Source organism: Styela clava, chromosome 8 (genome assembly GCF_964204865.1).
Source record: "Styela clava chromosome 8, kaStyClav1.hap1.2, whole genome shotgun sequence".
NCBI lineage: Eukaryota > Metazoa > Chordata > Ascidiacea > Stolidobranchia > Styelidae > Styela > Styela clava.
Genome location: NC_135257.1, coordinates 21,632,233 through 21,655,256, shown reverse-complemented (window position 1 = coordinate 21,655,256; position 23,024 = coordinate 21,632,233). Strand labels below are relative to the sequence as shown.

Genomic DNA, 23,024 nt, shown 5'->3' with positions numbered 1-23,024 from the left:
GCTGCTAGACTTCTACTGCTTGAACATATATGCAACACGCCGCGATTTCTTGGAAGCAAAATGTTCAATAACGCGCTGATTAAAGTCATGCATCCCAGAAATAAAGTCTCTGTGAATGGATAAAACAGCCAAGGAATTTAATCTATCTTGCTTCATTGTGTTTCTGAGATACGTTTTAATACGCTTCAGCGTGCTAAATGTTCGCTCTGCGACGGCGGAAGAAATGCGTCGTCAAAATGGTGTCCAGAAATTTTGCAGACGCCGCAAAGGTAGTTACTAGAGTGTTATCTATGAGGAACCCATAGAGCGCGCAAGTTGATGTGATGTTCAAAAAAGTTTGATTGTTGTATATACATCGCAATTCATTTTCCAATTTACCCACGTTTATCATGGGGTAAAATTTGGAAACAGTAGCCAACAAATGGATGGGAAATTGACGTTCAAATTTTGAAAATTTTTTGGGGTTCATCAAAGAGAACGCGGCAAGGTGTTCAGTGCGCAGACGATCGCCTATTTGATTCACCAGAATGTCACAGCATTCCTTTGCAGACAAAATCAAACGCTGCGTTGTTTGCCCGCGGCGTAAAGAAGCACTCCATGTGTCGTCGTATTTTATTGTTTCCCGGATACGAGATACAGCGAGATACATACGAGATACAATGGCTCAGACCTAATTTCGGACACGCCCTGCACCACGCGTGATTGGAAGTTCCAACGTGTTGGTGCACAAGCTGGGAGACGGCGGCTACATATCTGGCGAAGGAGGTCAGAGCGCTTCGGCGAAACGGAAAAAAATGAAGAAAACCCCGAAACATTTGCAAAAAATATACGGACGAGAGGGGTATCAGAACACATATTTTTAATAACGAGGTTAAATTGGTGTGCATAACAATGTAAAAAATGCGCATGAGGAAAATCTTCTTTTATATAAACTTGAACACCACGTTTCGACCCACTCATGACTGCCGCGCCGTCATAAGTTTGAGCTATCAATTTTGACTTTGCGTTGTAAGGCTGTAACATTTCTTTCAGTACAGCCGATATCCCGCAAGCCGTGCGATCAACGATTGGTACAAAGCTGTGAAATCTCTCGGTAGGTTTACCATCTTTCACAAACCGAAAAATCACAGCCAGTTGGGAAACGCACGTGATGTCAGTTGTCTCGTCAGACTGAATCGAAAGGAACTGGCAATTCTCAATTTCCAGAGCCAAATGTTGTAAATAAATTTTATACATTGAGTCGAGCAAATCATTTTGGATATCCTTAGATGTCCCTTTCGAAACAGTTGCGGCATCAAGATGATCTCTCAATACTGTATCTAGGGATGCGGTGTATTCCACCATATCCAGAAATACCCCTCTATTAGAAGCGCCAGCCCGTTCATCGTGCCCACGGAGGGACAGCTCGTGACAACCAATGAACTTCAAAACATCTATCAATCGACCGAAATCATGGCGGTTTTTCTCGACGTTTTGGTTGTGCCGACGAATAGAAACCGCGCGTCCTTCATCCAACTGTGCTGCAATATTAACATTTCCGAATGTTCGGTATTTTACTGCATTGTCCAGATGCTCCATAGAAGATTGATGATCCCTGGCACGCTCGGAAAGCTGTTTAAGATCTCTAAAACCAAATTTACACCAACGTGAGTCACGGGCGGTAGCAAAAAGTAGGCAATAAAAACAAAAAAGTGCATTTTTGTCCTCGCTGTAACACAACCCTTCGTGTATTTTATACCAAGTTTCTGCGCAGAATGTACGCCGACGCTTTCCTCCGTCATGGGATTGTTCCAGTGAACAATTTTTTGGTGGATAAGGCCCAAGACGTTGTACCTCTAATTTTTGTTCCAGCGGCAACTGCGAAAACGGAGTGCGAAGTAGTGCATCAACCTTATTCATTATGAGGTCTGAGGCTAAGAAATGCGAAGCCGGAAAGAAGTGAGGAGCTCAAAAGGAATGTGGAAAATCGAAAGCAAATGGACTAAAGGTCTCTAACTGATTCAAATAGCGAAACAAGCGACAAAAACGAAGGCGAGGAAACTATCAACTCTTCAAGCAACCAACGAACGAGAAGGAATGCGTGAATATGTCAACACGTTGTTGTAAGAAACGTCGGCATTGTGTCGTCATAATTTCGGGGCTAGCCCCGATGATTTAGTAAAAGAAACAGAAAACAAACGAGACACACGCGGCGAGTGGAAGAAAAAAGAGAGAATACGATACACAATGAGCAACCGGGGCAAAATCGGCGTCGCCCCGTCGACGTTCGGCGAAGGCTTTGCGAGCGAAAAATGAACCATGTCGGGAGAATATGGCTAGTGTAGACAGTCTGTGCAACCGATATTGAGGTATTTTTCGAATATTTTTTATTATACCGAAAAAACAACCGGGGCGTTGGGGGGTTGGACGAAAACAGCGAATTTAATGTCGGGAGAACGTTCATGTATTCAGTGTTTAAATTGCTTCATTTCAGGTTTTAGTATCTTCTCTGCAATCCTGTTTCCATTTATTGTACCACGATGTTGTTTCAATTTATCCTTCATTTCATCTTTATCATTGCAATGCTAGACCGTTTTTCTTGCAATTAATTGTGATTTGGAAGATCATCATAACAGTTTGTAGAACCTGTTTAATCAAAATTCATCCAAATCTTCTTATAATTTTTTATTTCACTTCTAGTTAAGCTGAAAAACGCTTAGCTTTAAAACTTTAAATGAACAACATGTTTCTCTCATTTCCTTTTTTTGTGGATCATGAACAAAATGTTCATGCAGATAGTCATAACTTTTGGATAAAGTGCGGGTGATCTCTTCCATAAATCCTCCTATAAAGTTTAGTGTTTTGTCATCCGTGGCGAAACTATTAGAAAACAAGAGAGCTATGCTCAAATATATGGACACGTAGAGTCACATAATTTTGATGACGTCATAGGGAAATAAAAAAGTAATAGCCTTCTGGAGAAAATTTTTATCTTTAACCACTGAAAATTTCAAAGCAATTGGTCCAGTATTCGAAGAGAAAAGCGACTTTTTAAAAACGTGTCAAAGAACAAGAACAACAACATAATATTGAAACGATCGTTATGTCCACTACGTGTCCAAAAAGTGTGTTGCAATGGCTATTCTACTAATTCCAGAAGTGGTATATTCAGCTACTCGGATCGCCCCTTTGGTTACAACTCCTTTGTTTCCAAGTATGCAGAAGTAAACTACTTGCTTGGCAGTCAAGTAATCACCAATGCCTTCTGAGGTGAATGTAAGGGTTATGCCAGGGGTGGTCAAGGCTTTTGTACCAGGGGCCAAAAAAATTTTCTCACCTGGACTGGCCGGCCATGTAAGTGTGACGTAACAAAGTAGCCTACATTCTGTGAACTATAACTGTATATGCTCGTTTTACCATCCGATCTTGATTAAGGGCCCGTGTGAACAGAACATAAAAATAAATAAATAAGGGCCGGTGCTTGAATACCCGCCCGATGTAAAAGCTGACTTTTCATTGGTAGAGAACAATAGGAGATAAGAAGTGCTTTTGTCACAACGCTGTTGAATAGATAACACTCACGCCTTGGGCATCCAGGTACATAACAGATAGCATTTATTACGTACCACAACATAGTTCTCAAACTAGTGCGTCGTTTCAATATTGATAGGGCGTCGCAAAACGTTTCTTCTTTTGATGATTTGTACCTGCGGTGCGTAGAAGAAGTCAAAATTTTCGTTATTCTAGTTTAAATCATACTTGAGAACTGGAATTAACATGATCGAAAATAACAAGCGCCCGTGCTTGAATAAGGGCCCGGTTAGTGAGTTAGTTGATAAAAATATGGGCCCGGGCTACAAAACGAGCAAATACGGTATATTCAGTGGTGCAAATGAAAACGTGGAATACAATAATCCTCGTGCCAAAACTAAATTTAATCGTAATCTCAAAATTTGGCTTTGCTTAGTTGAGGCAGCATCAGGCGGACCAGATTAAACCTATCTGTTTCGAACTACAGATGTAAGGGATGTACTCTCGCGGAGTGAACTCCTCCAACGGTCAATAAAGCACACAATTATGATTATGATGCCAAATATTTATATTTTATAAGATTGCACAATCGCATTAACACAATCCATGAATCCAAATAGCAGAATTTCCAACTAACTAAAAGAAATAAAAAAAAAGACAAACAACACTTTAGCGGGCCCTCAAAAAGTATGTGTACTAATATGTAGATAACTAATTTTGTTTGCCTACTTTACATTAAGTTGTGTGAAGGGACTGAGAAATTTGGGAAGGGGGTATATTCACTAAATTTGTCTAACCGTAATCTGGTACACGTACTATGGGAGTACCCTTGAGTGAGTGTGGGAAATACATCAACTTTTTCGCATGAATCGTTGCACAAAAATGTCATAAAGGTAATGAAATCGGGCAATGACCTTGTTTCAGACTAATATTTCACTATTAGGTTCTCGTGTAGTATGTGTACCAGGTTAGGGTTAGTCCATAATTTTATTCCGATTTTCCTTATTTTAGTTCTATTACGAGGGGATTGTTTGTGACAGCCAAGTAAATATACCCCCTGTCAATAGGTTTACAACTTGGCGTAAAGTAGGCAAACAAAGTTAGTTACTACCTTCATATTGGTACGCACACTTCTGGAGCGCCCACTATTAACAATGAGTGGTGAAAAGTATTGAAATACACAGTAACTATTATTATGTACTAACTTTTTTATAGATTTGTAAAGGCTTGTTCCAGAATGAAACTTGCTGGACATTTTATAAAACTGATATTGGTTTGATTCCTTAATCAGGTTAAAATATTATCCGAAAGATTAACGGTTTGAAACGTTAAAAAGAACTTGTCTAAATATGAAAAAATACATCACCCCTTCAATCTCAAAAACAAAATTTGTGGATATAATTTTTTGCATAGTTTTTACCAAAATAATGGCTTTATTTTTTGAAAAAGATAAAAAATTGATCTGAACAACGATTCTAAGAATTATTACATTTTTACTGTTCTGTACCTTTTTTTATCGTAAAGAATTACTTAAATTTTATTAAAAGAATTATTATGTATATTTGCAAAAATTATTATCATTTTACTATTTCGGATATTTTAAAAGTGTAAAGACACTTTTCTTTATCAGTAATCGGACCCGGGATAAATATCCTATGCTAACATATCACTTTTTCACAGAATGGCTGCAATTTGTTTGCAAGGTGTTAGACCAGTGGTCCCCAAACTAGGGTCCGCGAAGCACTTTCGAAAGGTCTGCGAAAGGAATCTGTTTTATGCCTCATAGTGAAATAATGCAAAAATGAAGTGCTTAAATCTGAAAACTTGATGCCTTTTGAGCTCCACAATCACTGATAGTTCACTTTTTGTTTCGATCACGTTGTCCCATTGTGATGTCACAAAGCAGCGGATCTATGACATCACAGAGAAAGTTCAGTTGCTGCCACTATAAGTTAACTAACTGCCGAGGTGTAGCTGACGCTGCCTTTGCACGTCTATTGGTATAGGTAGTTTATAAAGTATGCCAGTCCGCTTCGAAACGCTGTTTTACGCTTTTGTAGTGAACGGTAGGTAGCGTTAACCAACTTTGGTTTTTTGCGCAACCCTTCACCGTGAAATGTCATTTCAAACTTTTTTAAATTCGCACTGACTGAGTAGTCAGATAGGCACTACGTTTAGTTTTTAGCTGTCAAATTTAGTCTATGACACACGGTAACGGTATGCATATATTTTTACGTTTTTCGCTCTGTAATATCAATTTCAAAATGTCTTTTAAAATTGTGATGTTAGTTTATTGTGATAAACACGGGTGAAGAGAAGTATTTTCACTATACCGTACGACGCATTTATTTATTTTGTTGTGATCTTTTAATGTTTTATTTAAGCGCATAGGGCCGCGAATCATTAAAAAAATTGAAAGGGGTCCGTCATGGAATTTTTTTGAAAAAGTTTGGGAACCACTGTGTCAGACAATGATTCTTCGGACAGTTCCACACTTTCAAATATGTCTGTTCTTGAGTGATTAGTCTTCTTGTCTGCGGATGAAGGAATCTGTAATGAAAAGTACGGTATATAGTTCTGGCGAGTACAGCATTATTTGTCAGTGGGCCGTATGACTTCAGACATCTAGCTGGATCACACAAAAATCCATACAGGAAAGCCTCCCCGTAATGGAGGCACCAGGGAGAACAGCGAAAGATTTGTAGGAAATTCCCCTTTCTCTAATGGCTTGGTGTTAAACAGTTTGGTAATCGAAGATTACACATCTCAGGCACAAAATTTTCTCCCACCTCGCCAGGGTGTCATAAATTGGGTAGCCAATGCCGAAAACGAGAAAATTCATATCCTTCCAAAAATATCAGCTATTCACATATCGTTAAATATCAGTGGCTGCCTTTGGTGCAAACGACGAAATACTAGATCTTATGAGTATCTTTGCGCAAATTTTCACGGTAGAAGAAGTAATATAGAAACTGGGGCTCTAGAGTTGGATTGAGACTTTTCATTTTTGGGCTTATTTTAGAGCCAAAGCAAATATAGTATTTCAGTTATAGGACATGATTTGTTGAGGACCCCTAAACCATCTCCACTAAGTTAAAATATACGATAAGAAAATATTTTCAATCAAAAACGTCCTCGATGTCTTGTAAGTTCTTCAAGTCCGCGCGGCGCTTATAGAAATTCTCTCATGTCGGCTGTAATATATTGCCGAACCACACATGGACGACGACGCTAGAATATGTGCGCTATATTAGGGATTCTTATAAACACAGAAAAACAGTATTTGAAGTTTGCGATATTTGAATTTTAAATTCGAATTGGACATTCCTGCATTAAATTAGTCAGTTTTTAACTGTGTTCCCCAAAATTAGTTGTAAATAAAGTATTTTAATTGTCGTTTTGTCTCCCGATAAGCTTCAGTTTTCATTATAATTTTTCTGGGGTCAAGGGTCGGGGAAAGGTCCATTTGCTAGAAGTGCATTTCGTTTTTAGTCTTGACGAATTCAACCAACGAGCGAACGATGGAATTTATTCAAGCCATTTCACTATCCACAGGGCGCAAGGCGAGGGAAACGTTGAAAATAAGTAACAGCTGTTTGTGAGCAATTCTCTGGAATGTAAGGAATGGCGGCGTATTGCTAACCATAAGGTGCAAGATATAGCGAAGCGCCGTTAATGAACGAGGACAAGGCAAGCGAAACGCTGGGATTTAATCGATGGCGTCTCCCTATTAACCAGGAGCAATTTATCGTGTTTCAGACACTGGGGCGACACCTAGTGGCATTGCGACTTACGTCAGGATTGAAATTTTAACTGAGATCCGAAATTGAATCTTTAGACCGAATGAAAAATGCTTTAGTCTTGATGCAAACTGACAAATATTTATAAATTTGCAGGGATGTGTAGACATAGGATTTTTTGAAAGATGCAAAAAATAATACTCGGAACTCTGACCAGCACATTGAACTACCTGGTTAACTATTTTCATAACCGGCTTCGAAAGTAATCAGACAAAAGGTCCCATGGACTTCCATACCAAAACAAATAACAAAAGCATCAACCTCTTATGTCAAGTATATATCAAAAGCATCCACCTCTTTATGTTGGGCAATCCAGCATTCCATCCTGATGAGACTTCTTCCTGGTAGTTTGAGATTTTCTAATTCAAGAACGAAATTGCTGATTGAAAACATCTTCAGATATCCTGTGGGTAGAAAAAAAGATATTTCAATTCCACTCAAGGCATTACATTACAATAGCAACCACCCAAGCTGTTTTTACCTGTTAAAGATTGAACTTGTGTTTTATCAGAGTTCCCCAATGGTATGCTAATATGTCAGGACATTTCAAAAGCATAGTAGTGTATCAGTAGCTGCTATACAGAGCCCAAATATTTGAGCAGAGTTAAAAATACGCACATATATGAATTTCATTAACTTGATATCCTAGCATTTTTCTCAATAATTTCCAGCAGAGAGCAAACACAAAAAAATATCTCAAAATGTTAATCCAGCATTTCCATAGCAATCTAGTTTCTGTTTAACTTGAGCGTACCATGACTCAGCTAAATCATGAGAATACCATGAAATATGACTTTGTAGAACAGAGGTCATTTCACTGATAACGCAGTTGTTTCAATGGTTGAATCCTGGTGGTTGCTAATTGTTGGAGCATTGTACTGAGATTTTGGGTCAGAACAATTGACATGCCATTGTTGATTACGCCTGCTAGAGTCCGATAGTAGAATTAATTGTTGCATGTGGGCATGATTTATAGTGGGTAAAGAATTGGACTCGGGTTCAAATTTAAACCCAAGTCCGCCAGCTAACCCATGGTGTAATAAATCCAGTAGACAATGCTGGGCCAAAAATATTTCAAGCTTCTTATTTAACGAATATACAAAGTGGCAACAGAATCCTGGAATCAGAAAATTCTCAACTCAATTTTACCTTATTTTTGACAGTACGAAGTCCAACCTAGGAAACCTGTCCATCGTTCATGATGAAACTTCCCAGGCGGTAACGAGACATTTTACATTGGAAACCAGTTGTAGATTTCATCCTGAAGTTTCCTGAGTATAAAAGATGATTTTTATTTATTGAAGTTTGCATAGGTGCACGAAACAACTCAGCATAATCTGCAAAAGGCGCTTCAGAAGTATGTGTACAAATTAGAGATGTACCAATGTATCGGTATCGGCAATATCGGACAATTTTTCGGTATCGGTAATGTATTGGTATCGGCTACATTTAGACCGATATTTCCGATATATTTAGCTTCTCAATATGATCCAGGATGTTTTGAAAAATAGGTTAGAATACTAATCTTGAAATTATTTTTTGCTTGGATAGATCGTGAACTATGAGCCATGCACGTCCCCAACCCCGCTAGTAGAAACGGGAATCGGATTCTGATCTGTTTTTAGCCATTTATCAGCCAAACTGGCTCAATCAATTCGAGTAATTTTGCTGCCAAATTTTTATATTACAAATTTTAATATATATTACATGATAATTATGAAGAAATATATCAATCGAATATCAGTGGATTTCCGATGAGTAAGATATAAAATATGACGTTATATTGGTCCAAAATCCTGCGCACGTAACTCAATGTATCAGTTTCATACGATAAGTAGGCGAAACATTTATTTATTTTACCACCAACTGTAGCCAAATTCTATTAGTTTTCTGATGGAAGACCGAGATTACTAGCGCAGTGCTCAATGCATCTGAATTAATTATCGCATTTGGATACCAGACATCTACTTCTTAATATATATATGTGTGTGATATATTACTTTTTTTTATTCAAAATATTGTGCACTATTAATAAGACTCAACGATTTGTTTTAAAGCGTCTGCTCTGCACACTTGAGGTAATAATTATGTATTATTGGTATTATCGGACGTTTTGGAATATTGGCGGATTGGTATCGGCGACAAAAGTGGTATTGGTACATCTCTAGTACAAATATGGAAGTAACTAATTTTGTAATACCATGGCTTGCGACCCAGAACTGGGCCACATTTATTGTGTCTCTTGGTTTCAACAAATAAGTAATACAGATTTCAATCTTCAGTAAATTTTATTGCTTCATCACAGCATAAGAACTTGAAAGTATTTATTTTGCAAGTAAAGTGACTAATTTAACAATGCGGCCGTAAAAGCCCAAATGCCATTTAGCATTCCTTGGGCGTCTGTGTGCTTTGATTAGTACTAATCACACAGATTTTCATATTAAACTAAAATAAGAAATTTTGAAGGTTTAGAAGAGATTTAATGGGTTGCCTCTGCATTTTTGGGCTAATTTTGGAGAGAAAGTAGTATTTCAGTTATATTAAGAAATTCGTGAAATTTGAAGAGTCAAAATTTCCTCATAGTCAGAGTTGAAATTTAAAAAAAAAATAGTTTGAATATAGTTTGAGATGGAAGAGGATTGAGAAAATGTCTTCAAATATCGGCAGCAATGACTGATGATCAGTGATGGCTGTTCTAGAAAGAGTAGTAGTATTAATTCTTGGAAGACTTTGACAGCGCCATTGTAATTTAATTAGCTGGGTGTGAGGTTACACTGTCTTATCAACTTCCCTTCCTCTTCGGAATAAATAAAACAAATAGAAAAATAATTCACCTCTTATACTGGGCTGGGCAATCTATTATGATTAAACTTCTTCCTTGTGGTTTGAGATTTTCTAGTCCAGGAATTGTTGATTGACAACATTTTCAAATATCCTGTGGATGGAAAAGCATTGTTATATTTATTATTCACTCCAAACAAGACATTGTAAAAGCAATCGCGCAGGCTGTTTTGACTGATAAAAATTAAACTTTTGTTTCATTAGAATTTATCCAATGCTTATACTTGGAGATGCCAATATGGAAGGCCTTTTTAGACGCTTAGTAGCATTTCAGTGGCCAGAGAAAAATAAACATTCTATAAACATTTGAGTGGTTTGGTAGAAATAGAAAAAACATCTCCTGATATATCACTGGCTGTCTGTACAAATCATACAGAGTGGGAGTAGAAACAATTAACTTAGAAATAATCTCAGTATTCAAGCAATTCGGTTTCTGTTTAACTTGATTGTACCATGACTCAGCTACATCAAGAGAATAACATGAAATATTATTTTGAGGACAAAAAATGTTGCATACTTCTGGGGAACAATATTGTGTTGGACCTAATTATATTGACTTCGTAGAAAGTCAGGTTCAAACCTCAAGCCACCACCCAATCCTGGGTGTAATAAACTGAATCAACAACACTAAACCGTAAAGATTTCAATCATTCTAAAATATAGAATCTCCTAACATGTCAGTGAATGCTTATACAAAGCCTTGTTCAGAGTGGAAGGAATAAGTTAATTTGGAATGAATAGCTTATTAAGGATATACTCAACAGGAAATAATAAAAGAGCATCTCTAAGTAAGCAGAGTCTCAAAGTGGAAACTGAATCTTGGAATGTGAAAAATATAACTCAACTTTACCTTATTTTTGACAGTACGAAGTCCAACCTAGGAGACCTGTCCATTGTTCATGATGAAACTTCTCAGGCAGTAACGAGACATTTTACATTGGAAACCAGTTGTAGAATTCATCTTGAAGTTTCCTGTGTATGAGAGATGATTTTTATTTATTGAAGTTTGCATGGATACAAAACTACCAAGATGTATTGGGATAATCTGCAAGAAAGCTATATAACAAGCTACATTTGAACTGGGTCAGTCGAACACTATCACAACTTATTATGAAACAGAAATAGTGTCGATTCGATCTAAAATTTATGAAAAGTATCTCCATATCTCAAGTATCTTATAAACTTATTGTATACTTATGGGATGTTTCACACAAATATCTCTAAAATAGGCTAGGCAGGCTTGACAAAGGGTACAGTGAGATATTTCAAAAGTTTTTGCCAAAAGTTTGGTTGAAGATGATTCAGTATGAATTGATTAAAAATTCACTGTATCGAGACGTAATGAGAAGAGGAAAATTCATAAAAAAATTTGCTTTATTTATAATTCATAACCATATATTGAGGCTTGTAAAATATCAGTGTTTGTGAAATGTACAAATGTAAGAAATAAATGGCAGTAGTCAACAATAAATACTAGCTACACTTTACGCTGTATGGCCTTAAAAATAGGCTAAAATATTTAGAGAGCTGGCTCGAAAATTACCACATAAATGAAAATGACCTGGTTTGACAAATAACAAACAGAAAATACTCTGAATATCATTAATATGTGGCACGGGATGTAGCTTATTTTGTCACATTGACCAAGTTACAAAGCCAGATCAAAAGTTTGGCAATGTATTACACCAAGTCACATACAGAGACTTCAAAAATAACTGGACTGAATCGAATATTCACTGTACATTTCAAATTTAATTAATTCTTGACTATGGAAATAATACATAATATTTTCATTTTTAGCAAATAACATCTGATGCCCAATACAAAGAATAAGCTTGGATATTATAAGAATATAAAATGGATCGGAGAAAGTTTTATCTCAACTCTGAAGGGTGGATTAAATCCGAGTGAAAGGTGCGAGTCTGCATCGGGTTACTCCACAATTAAACTTGTTAGCATCGCAAATTAAACATTTTCGGTTCTAACAAATCCCATGCCCTCACCCAGGGTATAATAAATTGAATACGAAACATTCTGTTCTTCCAAACAATAGTAACTTCTTATTCCTTACATGTAGTCAAATATCAACGGTTGATTATATATGCCTTGTTCAAAAAAGGCATAAATAAAAAAAGTAATCAGCGTATTATATAATTTATATTTTACCTTGAAATAGTTGAATCGTATTTCAATCTATGAGCATTTGCATCATCAGCATTTGTATATCTAAGGTTATAAGTACAATCCTTTGACAGTTTGAGAAGCAAAAAATCTCAAATTACTTTTGCAGCTTTCACAGTGTTTATATGAAAATATACTTTACATACTTAAACCTGCAATTTAACCTAATTTAAAAAAAACATAATTGATTATATTTTCTGATTGAAGATAACAAAATTATATGATGAAATGTAAAAACAAATGGTGCTCCAGAAGTGTGTGTACCAATATGGGAGTAATTTTTTCGCCTATACATGTAAAGAAACGAAAGCCTATGGGCAGGGTGTATATTCACTTTGCTAAGACAAAGAGCTCCCAAACTCTTAATAGAACTAAAATAAGAAAAATTATGGCCTAACCCTAACCTGGTACACACCTACGGGAGTACCAAAAACTATTCAAGGCAAAATATAAATACCATCTTTATTTTCTCTGGGCCATGATGGAGAAATGTCAAGTCAGCATTTCAAGTAAATGAAAAATCAAATTCCAAATCTCCAAAATTATATAAAGTTGAAAATTCCCTGTTTTTAATGTGATCTGAATATTATACATTCTGAGTCAACCAATTTCGCTGCATTCCAAAATTTTTTTATTTGAAAATAAATTTCCAATTAACTAAAAAATGATACAATATAGAATTATTAGATTGATCATTTAATGGTCTGTGGCTGTCAAAGAAGTATCGCAAGTCAAGGGACATTTTTGTATTGTTGGAAAACCTTGCAAAGTAGAAATTATTTAAGTTTGATTCAAGAATAGGAAAACTACGTAGCAAAATACATTCTTCAAGATTAAAAGCAACCTACTGAAGACATTGTCTCAATATTTTAATTTTGGAGAAAAATAGTAGAAGTTTTAAAGTATATCTTTGATGTTTTATGTTGAAATACAAAATATTCAAGACATTTCACATTGGGAATGAGAAATTTAAGTATTTACAAAAAGTATAACTTTCTGATTATTTAAAACTTGAAATCATTGCATACAATTCCTAAAATTAACTAATGAAAACTTCACAACACTAAAATCTAATTTTATTACCATATTGGCAAAGTTATATAAAACTACAGTTGACATCAATAAATCATGATTGACTTGACACAGTTCATAATTGAATAATAACAAATTTTTGGGAAACTATAGTATCATCAACTTATGTCAGGACAGTAGAAAACAAGGTGAATAGCAAGAACAAAATATAGGAAACAATATAAATGCTTTGCAAAAATATATGACCAAAATAATAGGAAAATTGCAACAATTTTAACAAAAACGCAATGCTGTGCAAATGTTAAGATGAATACAGAGTCTAAAAGTATCTTGAAATATAGAATATTAAATACAAATTTATTCCTGGAAATACTATTATTAAAGCAAATGGCTTAGTGGTTAAATCAGTGTAAATATCAGTGTTGCTCATACCGTCTAGGAGTCGGACATTGTTATGAGGCATCATATATGAATGATGCATATATGAATGATGCATGCAGAGAATGCATGATTATATGACATTAGTTCCCAAAAGTTGCGAAAACGCTTGGAAAATGTACTCATTGATAAGGACATGGGAATATGGAAGAGAAGCCTCAGATATCAATAAGAGAACAATTTGTCCTCAGAATTCATTTATTAAATTTGGATTATTCTTAAGCCCAACACCATGAGCTACCTTAAATAGTTGAACATTTTGAATATAAAAACACACAGTAGTTGAGGATATATAGATCTTTGTTAAATTTAATTCCAATTATAATAAAGAGCTTTAATTAGACCCATAACGCATTGAATAGAACAGTTTACATTCATTAAATTAACATTTCACAATAGAATTTAGAGTGAATGAATATCAATTCAGGGATTCAAATAGAAGAAGTCAAAAACAAAGTAGGCCCATACAATTGTCGCTTATCAATAGTATGTTCCGATATTTGTCTAAAAAGAAACACGATTGTATATTTTTGAGATGTACAAGGGTGTGTGTATTCATGTTGAGAATATAAACAGAAAAAGATTAATCTGTTATTTTGCGAATAAAACATCCCCATGATCCATGCTTTATCTCAACTTTTGGGCAAAGTTTATGGGTTTTCTTAGCTAGATCTTCAATCTGTGATGCATTTAAATTTTCAAACCTGAATTTGAACTTTTTCATCCTCTGAACTAATCTAGAAACAGTCAACAGTTCATCATACGTTGGAGATTCTGTAGTTGATCTTGCAAGCAATAATTCAGATACTTTGACATTTTTATTTTCTAAACTTGTGCAAATAGCTGATAACTGCTCACTTGTTGGAGTGCAATATTCTGCATGCAGACGCTTTACCTCAGTATTTTTCAGAAACTCTTCCAGTTGTTGAAATGCTTCTGCATCCATGTTCGGATTCTCATCAATATTCAATAAATCCAACTTGATACCATAATTAATGACTGCCTCATTCATCTTACTTATTTTCTCTGTATTCAAGTCGCCTCCTTTCAGGCTAAGCCATTTCGAACCACCATGATTAACCAACCCAATTAGATAATAATATCCAAGGGGTTCCAGGGATGGACTTTCTGTTATTGCAATCTCAAACTCAATCTTAAAATTTATCTTCGTCATGGCTTCATACAGGATTCGCAGTTTCTCTGCATCAGGATCACAATTGATAAGATTGAAGAAATTGACTTGAATATTCTGCACGGAACCAAGAACATGTTGCAGAGAGGAATAATTTTCAGGACGTATATCCAAGTTGAATAGATTCAAAGTACGGAGAGAACCAATATTCTCTCCAACTGTCAAGAGTGTGTGCTGTTCTCCAGCCTTGTAAATCCGTAAATCCATTACTTCTATTTGTGAGCAAACTTCCTTGATCACATCAGGGCCACATTCATGTAATAAGTTCACAACTTCTATATCTGAAATGAATTTTCCTTCCAATAATTTTTCCAAGTAACCCATCAGGTATTCTTCGAACTTGATGTTTAAGTTAACAGAAATATATTTCGCTGCTTTTTCTGAAGTTGCTTTGTTGAGAACAATTCCAAATATATGTTTTATAACAACTTCCATCCCTGGCTTCTGACAACTATTTTCAAAAAACCTTTTAAATTCATCCAAATCAAGAGTGCAGGCATACAGAGAAGCAAGTATCTCATGTAAAGTCTGATGAGAGAATCTTATTATCATGTCATCGTCATCCGCAACATATTCAACAAATCGAGCGTCAGCATCCATCTCAACAAGACCACGCACGTCCTTCATATCCAGGTTGAGTGACTCAATATAGCTTGTTGTGAAAACAAATAAATTATCTTTCATTCCATGGAAAGCCAACTTCATGAGTTTTCGTGCACTTTTGACAGTTCTTCCGTGACGAGATTCCGAAAAGCATCTCAGAACAGAAACCATCAGATTTGTTAAAGTGTCAATATCACTTGCTTTGGAATCCTTCAGCACTTGTACCAGGTAGAAAAAGAACATTGGGTTCGAAATAAGAAATGGTACTTTCTGTCTCAGCTCACCAACGATTCTTTTTGCTTCGGGACCGAATAATTTTCCAGCAAGAAGATTCAATGTTTCATTATCCCATCCCCCTAGGGCGAGATTTGAAGTGGCTTTGAGATCCGATGGTAACTTCCAATAAACATGCCACCGTGTTGTTGACAAGATCTTCATTCCTGGATAGAGATGGTCAGATAAAATATTGGCGATAATGGTATTCGTTTCTGAAAGTGTTTCAGGTCCAATTCTCGGATATTCATTTTCAAAAGGCTTTTTCATTTCATCCAAGCCATCAACTACAAGTAAGATATGTTTTGAATTTTGCTTGAACCATTCTTGTCCAACTTTATGGAGGCGTTTTGAAAGTTCCAATCTAAGCTGTTGGATGAATAGAAGATCAAAAGCAGTCGTGGGATAGCCACATTGTAATTTAGAAACATCAACAAAATAAACCATCTTAATTTGCTCTAAAAATACCAACCTTTTCTCCAAAGCCAGCATTGTATATCTCATTGAAAATGTTGTTTTTCCAGAACCTGTGTCGCCTAGCAACATGACATGGTTGACTGAGCTATCAGAATAAATCTCTGTAATATCCACCGATTGCAAACTAGTCTGTTCGTTGAATTCCAATTCCTTGAACTCAGTCACCTTGGGTAGTATGAAATATTCCATTTTTGTTTTTTCCATGGCAGGTTTCAATCTAGATTCCAACATCTGCTTCATAGAATTCTCCACGACTTCAAGAAACTCTTTTGCTTCTGAAACTTCAGTTGTTTGAGTTGGTGTTACTGCTGAAACTCTAGTTGGGTCAGGTGGTTTCACTGAAAATTCTTTAACTGATTCAAATAACTGCTTCACATAATTTGCCATCATTCCAAGATATTCATGATTACTCTTTACATTCGCCATTGCTTTGGCAGATGTTTCAGGTGGCGTTGGTTTCTTCAAATTTTCAGATATTTCCGATATAGATCCAACAGATCCCCTTAATTGTTCGTTTTCTGCCTCATCTTGCTCTTGGATAATCTGCTCTTTCTCAACTTGATTTGCATCTTGAATATAAAGCCCAACCACCATTTTTATTTTTTCTATCACAGCTGCATCATCAGTATTTGGATATCTGGACTGTCTCCATTTAAACAGTAATTTAAGGTTGCGCTCCTCCACTGAGAATCTATTATTTTCTGTGATAGTGTCAACTTCATGCTCAGTAAGGGATAATCCCTGCTCTGATCTTGCAAACTGTTCAAATTTCTTGGATGTAAATTGCATTATAACATCTTGAAAAACATTCTCAATTCTGCCAACATGCGCAGCAGGATCTCGTTGTTCAGCCACATAATATTGCCTCACAAGATCTCTTATTTTTTCTGGAGTTGCATTTGCTGCATTTCTTTCAACCCAAAGCCACAACAATTTCTTCTTCTGCTCTTCAACTGAGAATCTGTGGTTTTCAATAATCGTAGTGACGTCTTGCACACTGAGGGAGAGTCCGTTCCCAGATTGTGCGAAGGTAAAGAAATCTGAAGTTGAAGCAAATTGTTTCACACATCCTCTTATCACATCTTCTAGTCGGTCACTCATATCTCAGATACTTGGGGAAACTACTATATTATTTCTGTATCGCAAACCACATTGAATAATTGGGGGAACAAAAAAAAACAAGCAAGAATCAGTCACTCATATCTTCAACTATATTTGTATTGCAAGCTACACTATGTAAATGGGACAGAGAAAAATAGTAAGATTACGGACTTGTCAATGGGAAAGTACATGAATCTTCAACAACCAAAATGTTAAAAGAGGATAAACAAACTGACTCAATAATATGAATTGAAGTTTCGATGTCTATACTACCGTAACAACTCGCTTAATCTAAAACAAATCATCGAATTCCATTTACCTACAAGCACAATGCTGCATATCAGCTCATAAGGTTTTTGCTTAAAATTACTGCTTTTGTGAAATAAGCCACCTCAATTGTAATGACACTCAGGTTGGTATGGCAGAATTCTTACTAGATAAGTGCTTTGACCAATAGTAAAAAGTCTATTTTAACAGCCTAATATTCAAAGCCCTGTATGTAGTTGTAATAGTGTTGTGGATTAAAATATCCACAACAAGCACCAGGTTCATCACCTTAGTCAGAAAGTGATAAATCGGGTTAGCAATGCAAAATTGGAAATATTTCGGTCAACCTAAAGACAGCAACACAGTATCATTGACTGTTTGTACAGAGCCCTGTTTGGAACAGAGATTCGAAATTTCATTTGGAAAAAAACATTAATGAAGACATTCAACGACAACAACAAGCAGTAATTCCGTCAGTCAAGTATTGGAAATCGCACATGTCATTAAAAATTAGTCTAATTTAGAGGTTCCAAACCTTATTTCTGTATATCATCTATGGACATACTCTGAGTGCCATCTAACTTTGACTAAAGAGGCAAAAAAATTCACTATAAAATGTTCACTGGCTCAATAACATACAAATATAATACAAAGAAAACAAATGAATAACCAAATTTTTCAAAGTAAATCCAAGTCATGTGAGTGTACATAAACGAGCTAAGTATAAGCTCAACACTTTCCATTTTAATCTCCCAACCTATGTATTAGAATAAGTTAAATTGAGAAAAAATCTTTACAGACTGGTACTGAAAAATGTAGACAGTAAAAAAGTGCAAATGATACTAAAACCCAATTTCAATTTTATTCACATCCCAAGCCTGTTTACTGAGCTACTGGTTAAAAATTGCTACAAACAACAGACATACTCAAATCCGTAAAATGAAGAGATATCCATATCAGACTGTCCTAAGTTTTTTTTTTCAAAACTAAAATTGTAAATCCAACTTAAAATTATCCAATACTGCAATACATTTAAATCCCAGGTTGCTTTATCCTGTTATATCCATGTTTGCAGATAGAAGTCCAGTAATAAGCATTTAAGATATTAAAAAAGTGTTATTATTAAATATTATTAAAAGAAGAAATTAGTATATTCAGATATTAGAAAACATAAAGACCAGTAACATTATATCCTGCAAAACTAAATATTGCATAATAGGGTAAGTTATCATTTTTATTTCGGAGGAGATAGCCGACAAGACGGCTTAATCGTATGGCAAACCTCTGGCCTCTTCCAGTTGCCAGTCATGTCAAGTATGGGATCAACTAGCCAGTTATTTATTTCAGATGCTCAAACTTCATGGTGAAGGAAGCCATAACCGATCACAGGTCAGATGTACATAAACCGCCCACCCTAAGTCAAAAGTTGAGAAGGCAAATCTTTCCTTTGGAACTCTAACCTAAGAACCCACACGAGTTATAAGCAACTGCATATATTACAAGTAAATAATTCATTCTTAACAAAAGGAAAAACTCATCTATAACTGTTTAATGACTGAATAGGCGCGGCGGTGTGGCTCAACGGGCTAAGCGTTAGGAATACGCTCGCCACCGCACCTCTAATTACTCTGCGTGGGTTCGCAGGTTCGAATCCCATGCAGGGATGGTTATGTGCGAGAGGATTGCTGGACTCCTCGCCGTCGTTGGGTGGTTCACGTAACCGCTGGTCGGTTACGGCTTCCTCCACCACCAAGTCCATGCTTCCGAAAACAAACAATACAGCAAAAACTAATCCAATACCCGACTTGGAATGGTAACCGGACGAGAGGCCGTGGTTCGCCATATGGATAAGCCGTCCTATCGGCTTTCCTCTCCCCCGGGATAAATATGTAAATCCTATCCTATATTACGATATCGGTGCGGAATAGCTACTACCCACCGTACGGTAGGGACTGAACTAGTAAATCAATGGAGAGCTCTATCCCGCTGCTATGGAAATATCCCAAACTTTTCGCACTAAAGTTCGTATTAATGGGTATTAGAATTACACACTTCAGTATTTTAGATATTTGCCGTATATTAAGAAAGCTTAAAGATGTCACAAAACGAAAAACTAGGCACTGAAAACAGACGATTTTTAGATGAATGACAGCGTTTTTATTTCTTTATTGAAAAGAATCAAACTTCAGCGATTTGTCTTCTTACCAACAAAATATTTGAGTATTTGGTTGTATTGAGGAGATGGGACTGGCATAATTGCTATGTTGCGAATGGATGGGAATGGGCCAGAAAAATATGTCCCGTGGACAAGCCTGTCTATCTCCATTAGACGTAAAATTAGAGGCAAACACTATGTAGGCTATGTTTGGTTGGACTGAGAATGCTACGCGCTGTGTGTTTCGGTATTTACTATTAGATTTGTATCTCGTGATATCAACATGATCAAGGCCCATCCACCGGAATTAAAGAAGTTTATGGATAAAAGATTGGATTTGAAGTTTGTGTTTGGCAATCGTCGGGTGGGGTCGCATTTTTGAACGGCGCAGAAAGATTAGATTGACAACAATGAACCAGCACTTAAGGAATATCAACAAGTAAAGGCCGAAATATGAAATTACATGGCAGCATAAAGGCAACATACGGACATCATAACAGAATCGAAAGATGAATACAACAGGGATTGATTCAGATATTTTATTTTGTGACAAAGAGTATGATATACTGCTATTTCTAGAAATTCCGCTTGAATACTGAGTATTCAACTATATATGTGTAAATAGTTTGCAGTGTAACATTTTTAAACATTCATTTAGTGGCATATTTTTGATCTATTCTCTCTGTGTGTATACCGGTACTGTTTTAACAATGTTGGCCACGTCAATGTATCAATTAGGCTACAGACCTGCTCACGTGTGATTAGTGTTTTTCCTAATAATTGCTTTTATGAGTGTCCGCACACCGAATTTGCCGCCATGGTTTTGCGTTTGTTTGTATATTAAACCACTTATCACCTTTTCCGCAATGCCCAATCTAGCAATCAGTGTAGTTTTTCATGGCTTGGTTTTTCTTAAAGCTTTCATGGCTTCATGAGTACGACTATCGTCGCAAATTTATTACATTCCCCTTCCCACATTATCTTTGCATGAGGTTGTAGGTATTGGTCATTATCAACGTAATTGTTGAAAGAGAGTACAACAGCCCGAAAGTTTATTACTATCGTGTATTTTGTTTTTTAAGTTTGGCCCAAGCCTCATTTAATTGGGCTTGTGTTTTTGTGTGCGTGCTGGTGGGCAGGCACATGAGATACTTCATGTTTTAAACTTTTTTGTAGGTTTTGCTTGCCCTCCAGAATTCTCCATTTTAAATTTAGGTTTGTTATGGAGTTTTCGAAATAAACTATCTATCTATCTATCTAATCGTTCACGTGAAGTGGACCACTGAAACTTGTATTTGCTATTTTTGAACTGTCTAAAATATCTGTTTAACAACTGACGTCTCCATGGTGACAACGCTTTTATCGCTCCAGCGGTAACCTCATCGCAAGCGAATCAACTTATTGGAAGCCAGACAAATGCATCAATCAGCGATCGACTCTGCTAATATTTTGTAAACAGGTCATTAGTTGACAATCAGTATCGTTTTTCCTGGTCAAACAATGTAATATTGATAATGACGTCATAATTTGTCTATCAATGGATCCTCGTTGGAATCGGTCACGTGGGTAAAACAATTGACAAGATGACAACAAATTATAAACGAGAATATCGGTCAGACACCGAAGACTTATCGATCGAAAGTTAGGGGATCCTCCAAAACAGCGCTCTTACTCCATAGTGACACCTTGCGTCACATCACTAATTAATCAATAACTCGCTAATTATACGACATAATTCGCCCAAAATCAATAGGCTTCTGGTCCGAGATAAGATGAATGCACAAGCGAAATCTGGAGCAGATTCAATCTCGCTTTCGTGAGATATCGCGTGCATCTAACAGACATACAAATACCTATCAACGTACTTACCGATTAAAATTGATAATAATAAAAGAAAGCGTATCACGCGGAATAAATAACTTGCCGTCTTACAACATGGAATTTGTCCTCTTTGCAAGCAAATTTCCTTTATGGGGTGTACCCAGTGATGAGCTGGAAAAATCGTAACAACCGGAACGTACCTAATTCGCAAAAATATAATATATTTACAACACGACGCGGACGTTTACAGAAATTTTTGTCTGGCCTAAGATAGAGCCGAAAAACTACAATGAAATATGAAGAAATTATCTGAACTACGTCTGTGTAAAATTACAATAATATTCATAGCGATTCAATACAAATATTATTATTAAAAAGATATGAGATGAATTACCATGAAGTCAAAGATCGGGGGAACATCGTTACTGATGTACTAATATATAATTATTTGCGTGATGCGATGTAAAAAGAATTACGAATTATGGTATAACAAAACATAAATTAATAACTGGATTCACCAGAGGAATTAGAATTTTTGTACAATAATTCTATTTTAACAACAAGAACGCAAATGCAATAAAATGTCCAACAAACGGAACTCCGTTCCGGTGCGTTCCGGCTACAGCTCACCACTGGGTGTACCAGGTATTTAGGCTCAAAGCATTTCGGAGTATGGACAAGGGTCAGCATGTCCACTATTCTGTTATTGCCCCCAAATATAATAAGACAAAAGTGTGGTTCTACGCAAATGTATTGAAATCAAGATGACCTGAAAGTGGAACTTAATAATCAAAGAAACAGATCAGAAAATTATTGGTGGAAAACAAGGCCTGTTTGGGCGGGACCTCTCTCTTTGAACAGGAACTTTCCGATTTTAGTTTATTTGGTTGTATATAGGACTATACCACACCTACACTTTGAACAAGAAGCCTTGTTCATATTTGAAGGCTTATTGGACACGTTTAGGGGACATAACGATCGTTTTGTTGTTAAGTTGTTCTTTGACACGTTTTGAAGAAATCGCTTTTCTCTTTGATTACTGGACCAATTGCTGTGAAATTTTCAGTGGTTAAAGATAAAAAATTTCTTCAGAAGGCTACTACTTTTTTTGTTGCTATGACGTCATCAAAATTATTGCCGTTAGGTGGCGCTACGTGTCCATACATTTGAGCATAGCTCTCTTGTTTGTGTATGTATGTATCCCAATACATCCCATTTGCTGTAAAGCTTCTTCACATTTTCCAACTGTAAGCTAAGATAAGCACCACAGTTTTGACTTCAAAAATATACTTTTATTTCATTTGTGGCGAAATTGAAAATGTAACTAAATTAA

General features: G+C 36.1%; 1 long non-coding RNA gene across 1 annotated transcript; it reads right to left on the bottom strand.

Annotated features, from left to right (window-relative positions):
• Nucleotides 1–3,886: 3,886 nt before the first annotated feature.
• On the bottom strand, nucleotides 3,887–12,492 carry LOC144425735 (uncharacterized). The gene is made up of 6 exons (XR_013477611.1): nucleotides 12,318–12,492; nucleotides 11,002–11,123; nucleotides 10,145–10,245; nucleotides 8,460–8,581; nucleotides 7,605–7,714; nucleotides 3,887–6,060 (listed from the first exon to the last, which is right to left on the bottom strand). It is a non-coding gene; the product is annotated as an uncharacterized LOC144425735 (long non-coding RNA).
• Nucleotides 12,493–23,024: the final 10,532 nt, after the last annotated feature.